Source organism: Diplotaxodon limnothrissa, linkage group LG1 (genome assembly GCF_057381915.1).
Source record: "Diplotaxodon limnothrissa isolate DT_005_m linkage group LG1, D_limnothrissa_male_GT1.1, whole genome shotgun sequence".
Classification (NCBI taxonomy): Eukaryota; Metazoa; Chordata; class Actinopteri; order Cichliformes; family Cichlidae; genus Diplotaxodon; species Diplotaxodon limnothrissa.
Genome location: NC_140596.1, coordinates 13,854,794 through 13,860,793, shown reverse-complemented (window position 1 = coordinate 13,860,793; position 6,000 = coordinate 13,854,794).

Below are 6,000 nucleotides of genomic sequence, written 5' to 3'. Positions count from 1 at the left end.
TGTGTGTGTGTGTGTGTGTGTGTGTGTGTGTGTGTGTGTGTGTCTTTAATAGCCTAATCTAAACATCTGCTGTACATATTGAGCAGAACAAGAAGAAACTAGGCACTTTCACTGGTGCTAAAATACAGCAAATAATGAATCATAGACAAAAATTCTCTCACTTTTCTCTTACATTTTTGATTTATGATTTTTGATGTGCCAAGATGTAAATGTTTTGTCTAATGACCGAAACTAAAATATTCTGTAATCAGTGAGAAGGAAGGAGACTACTCAAAGCATTGTTTCTCATGATCTACTTACCTGTGACAAAAGTTGAAAATGTATTTGTGTGACGTTTGCCAATGAGATGCCAGCTGTGGCTCCCCTTCTTTACACTTAAGGTTTCTGAGATTCTTTGAACCTCTGTTTGCTGAAGTGCAGTAGGAGTGCAAAGGTAACCAGTATTTATTTTTGAAAAAAAAAAAATGAAAAGGTGGCAACAAAAAAGTAATCTTTTACAATAGTGTGAAGTTATCTGAGATTGTGTTACAGTCTAAACCAAGACCGCTAAAGACCACAGAAACCAGACAAGAGTGGTACATTTACATCAATTAGCTGACCAGAAGAATATCAATTAGCAATAATTTAGCAATTAACTTAACATCAAATATGCCCATATCCCAGCTTCCCACTTCATACATAATATTACAATCCAGTTCAGTTTTATTTATGTAGTTACTAATGATAACAACAGTCGCCTCAAGGCTCTATTATACAAAATATCGTTGGGATTTGGAAAAAATAAGCAATATTTTCAAATAATAATGAGCTCCTGAAAAGAAAATCAACTAAATAAGCAGCAGGTGCTCTTGGTCTCTTAATATAATAATTAATGTTCAGTCTACAAGGTTTATAACGCCATTTCCTCAGAGCAGAAATAGGGTCGTGTATGCTTCTACCTGGTGTTATTCCCTGACACTGCCAAGAGCAACTAAAGTTGATTTGAGGACTGCTCTAAAATGACCCATATATAAACCGCTGTGTTCAGTGAACAAACACACAGACAGTCTATTATTTTCAGCCTGCACTAAAAGCAGTTCAATTATTCTTTAAGCAAAACAAAGAGTAAATACAGTCATCGCTCATGTTACAGAGACCACATGAGAACAGTTTTTCTCAGTTGTCAACGTTGCATTATTCACCTGACCATTTCTGTATATAGAAAGAGCGAATTCTTAGAGCCATTTAAAATTGATTTAATTCAGGATAATAGTAGCACATTTGTAACTGATTAGCTACATTTTGTTCAGCTTTACTTTATAATGGATGAATCTTTATTAATACAGCCTCATCACTGTTAAAAATGAGTCGTGTATTTAGAATCATCTGCAAACTTCACATGTGTATTTGAGTTGCTAGCAGGCTGGTAATCAGGTAAAGATGGATTAGTCAGTGTGCAGAACACTATGGTTGGAGGGACTATGAAATTCCTAGAAAATGTGGCTTGGCAGCCAGTTTTCTTGAAATGATCTAATCGATAATTGTGAGGACAATGTAGAGTTGTTGGTATCAGAGAAAGCCAAACTTTGAAATAATTTGTAAATGACTAGACAGAATGAAATGCAATATGTATGACATGCTGTATAGGGGCAACACAGTAAGAAAGAAGGTGGTTGATATTCTCATCAAATGTGTATATTAGAGATGGACCGATCCGATATTACGTATCGGTATCGGTCCGATACTGACCTAAATTACTGGATCGGATATCGGAGAAAAATAAAAAATGTAATCCGATCCATTAAATATCACGAAAGCACCTCACAAAACTTGCAACACGCCGTAACTCACCTCAGAACGATAGCACGTCGGAGCAGTATGCATCACGTGATAGAGCGGCTGTGGCATGCGGGACCTGTCGGTGGTCTGGATAGCATTTGGAGCTTCGCTAGCAACCCGGCATTTCATCTCCGACAAAGTTATCCCCGAGAGAAGTAAAGCAAGTGTGTAAGTCCATCTCTGAATGTTTGTAAAGCATTCCTGCGTTAAGCTTAACAAGCGACTGCCTCTCCTGCTGCTACTTCAATCATGAAACTGCTTAATGATCAGCTGATCGGCTTTTCTGTCGCGAGTCCGTCTCTCTTGTTTGTTTTTGGCCCACTTTGCACCAGAAAGAGGAAACCAGCGGCTGAACAACAGCAGCACGTTTAAGCTTGATAAGCTGTTGTTAGAATTTATTTAATATTACTTTCTACACCAGGATCTTTTTCTACGTAGCTGACGCTGGTAACTGTGCAGGGGCGGATCTAGCAAAGTTTAGCCAGGGGGGCCGATAGGGCATTAACAGGGAAAAGGGGGCACAAAGAAATACTTTTCTTTCTTATTCTCATTTAAAATTTCTAGCTTTTAATAAATAATTATCTGACACCCAAAGTTTTAATTTGATGTAAAAGGAATAGAAGTCAATTACTGTATATAGTGACTATTAAGTCTAATATATATATACCCTAGTAAGCTATAGTACTTTTTTCCTTTGGGAAGGTACCATCTGTGCAGTCTGCAATTTTGTTGAAGAAAGATGTTGAATCTATTTAATATTTCTTGAAAAATAATTGATTTCTGTGCATTTTTTTTCACACTGCATCAAATTAAGGTTGATTACGTCGATTAAGCATCATGAGGTGGAGCGTGAGGGGTGGTTCCCTATTTTTTATTTATTTATTTTTTGTTGTTGCTGGGAGTTGGAACCCTATTAGTTAGGTTGCTTAATATTTATGCTAAGTACTCTTTAAAATACCAGAATAGGGAGGATGGTGTAGGTTTAAGTTTATTAGATTGATCAGTATTGCTGAACTATGAAATATTTTTTTTTGCATACAGGTATAACAGAATAGCTTTAGTGTAGTTGTTGTTTTAAACTTGAGTATGAACTTATACAAAATGCAGCAAGATATTTAAAAAAACAGTTTTGTTTATTAAAAAACACTATATCGGATTCATATCGGTATCGGCAGATATCCAAATTTATGATATCGGTATCGGTATCGGACATAAAAAAGTGGTATCGTGCCATCTCTAGTGTATATCAGCTGGTCTCAGTCCTAAAATAGAGACCTGTCATTTTATTGTTTTAAAAACTTTTTAGGAAGGCTTAATGAACTATTTGTTTACAGTCTATATGTGGTAATTCATCTAAACTGTGAATGAGGTAATATATTAAGTTACCTCTAGCTATGCCTTAGGTCAGTGTTTCCCAACCTTTTGGAGCCATGGCACATTTTTCACATTAGAAAAAACACACGGCACACCACCAAGCAAAAAGCATATTGATAATTTGTCCCCGCACAACAGGTACAGAGGAATTGGTTCGGTTTGTCCCCAGTATACCTTTTTTGCTTTCTTCTGACCACTACTCATGCTAGGGCCTTCATTTGGGTTGGAATTTTCTCCAGGACCCAGGTCAGATTGACTACCTTTTCTTTTCAAATACTTATCTGTTGCTATTAAGCTGTTTGTATCACAGCATGTAATTTCTTCATCGTCTTCTTCTGTTTTACTGGCAGTTGGTAACCCATTTAATTAGAGCAGTATTTGTATCGCCCTCTAGTGGAAGAGAATGTAATCATTCTGCCCTTTACTCACCCTGATCGCTTAGAGTACTAATCAGGTGGAACCAGATAATCTTCCACAGCACACCTGATCATTTCTCACGGCACACCTATGTGCTGCAGCACGATGGTTGGGAAACACTGCCTTAGATATTGCCAGTGTTATAGGCCATTTATTTATGTGTCGCATTTGGTTTGAAAATAAATAGATTCTTTTCTCAGCAGTGATACTGGCCAAAAGAGTTAATGCAGAATTTTAACGAATTTATGTAAAAACTGCATGCTTTGTAAAGCTACAGGCAGTTTGCATTGGCATTGAAAGCTTTTTGTTTACGTGTTCATTGACAAAATCTATTTAGTTTCCTTTATCAACCATACTGAAACCAACTGGAGTTCACCATAGATCTTGAAATATCTCCTGTTGTGGTGATACTTGACCCTGTGTTGGCAGAAAGGATATTCAGGAATGGAGGCATGCTTGGCTTAACATTTGAAGGCTGGCCTTCCTACCCTACTTATCACTAAAAGATTCAGTAATCATCCCTGCATCTGTTTTCTTGCAGCGTATCCAACCCAAACCTGAGTGGAACTTGAGCTTACCTGAGGTGATCGTGATAAGAGGTGGGATACACCCTCAGCATGTCTCACTGAAGCATAAAAAAGTGGATCAAACCATAAAACATGTAAAGAATCCAATAAATAAAAAGAAAGCAATACTGACATGAGAAACTCCACAGAGCTTGCTGCAGACATCAGGTCAGCATATATTATAATATGACACAATCAAGAGTCCTGTAGTTGTTAAGTTTTTATACTCTTTGGTATTATATAAATAAATGTCTATAAAATCTAATCTCTCTTAGTGACCTCCAAACCCTTAAAGTCCTTAGCATACCTCCTCTAAATCAATTAAATGTAGTGAGCTGAAGTGCTTAAACAGACACTTCTCTCTTGTGTTTTGACAATACCTTCTGAGGATTCATCATAGACGTCGGGTCAGAATATATCAAGCAATTGCTTGAAGCTATATTTTGTTTATTTCTGTTATTAATCGTGGAGTTGCCAACTGTCACTGAAAAGCCCACAAATTTACCGTCATTCAATAAAAATGACAAGATAAATCCTTTCTGCAACACAATCTCCAATTTTCATGAAAGGTGGATCTCTCACCATATGACACTTATCCCTAAATTTCATTTTACTCATATTCAGCCCTGTTAAACCTTTTAAGGAAAGGACACTTTTGAGACTGCGAGGAACTAACGAAATTTGTTTCACTTAGGAAAGTAAGTAAAGACCTTCAGCAAATATAGCAGAACATTAAGCTGACTTGTGATGATTAAGCACCAGAGCGCTGTCATTTATTTCTGCTATTCATATACATTTGAGTTTTTTGCACTTTATGAATTTCTGTACAGCAAAACTGTACCATTGTGCATGAATAGTCAAAATAACCATGGTGGTCATCAGCGTTATATTATATGTGATATCTGCATCAGATAAAACTGTAAATATACTGTATGATATAGACTAGGGCCAGCTTCTAATCCCCCAATGTGACTTCTTACCTAAAATGAAGTTTCATTACATCTACATTACATTTTATACAAATTCATCTTACTTTGTTGCTCCTTCCAAAATTGGGTCAGCAAAGTCCCTTATCTGTAGGTATGATGTCATACTGTGTGATTACATTTTTTTTATAAAGGCAAACATTTGAATATCCTATTCCCTATTATACATACGATGTCTATGCAATGTACTGCAAACATTTCTGGAAAAGGATCCAGTAATTTTCCTAATTCTGACCAAAGCTCTCTTTTAATGAACATTCTCTCTAAAGTACTTCCAAAAGATACCAGGATTTAACTAGTGTGTGTGTGTGTGTGTGTGTGTGTGTGTGTGTGTGTGTGTGTGTGTGTGTGTGTGTGTGTGTGTGCATGAGAGAGAGGGAGAAGTAGTTGCACATCTAACCCTAATTGTGCTTATTGCTTGTCCTTTTTATATTCTGATTTAAATCTGTTTTTAAAGAGCATGTAGTAAAATTTAGGAGATTGCATTACACATAAGTATTGCAGGATGAAATAAAACAGACAAATATGATTCTGAATATTTATTAATTTCATACTTCTGGATATTACCTAACCACATGTTGTGTGTAGGTTTAATGGTAGTGGAACAAAAACACGATAAACTGTAAGAGCACCCAATAAAAATGCATGACTGTTGTAGTGGAGAGAATTTTAAAAGCTGATTACATGCAATCAAAATCAGGACACCATTATTCACTTCTACAAGTGCCCCAAAATAAAACATATTTATATGCTACTTCTAAAATGTACTTATATGTAGCACTTGCAAATGTACCTGTTGCTTTTCACTATTGCCGTTAGCCAAACATGGCAATAAACTC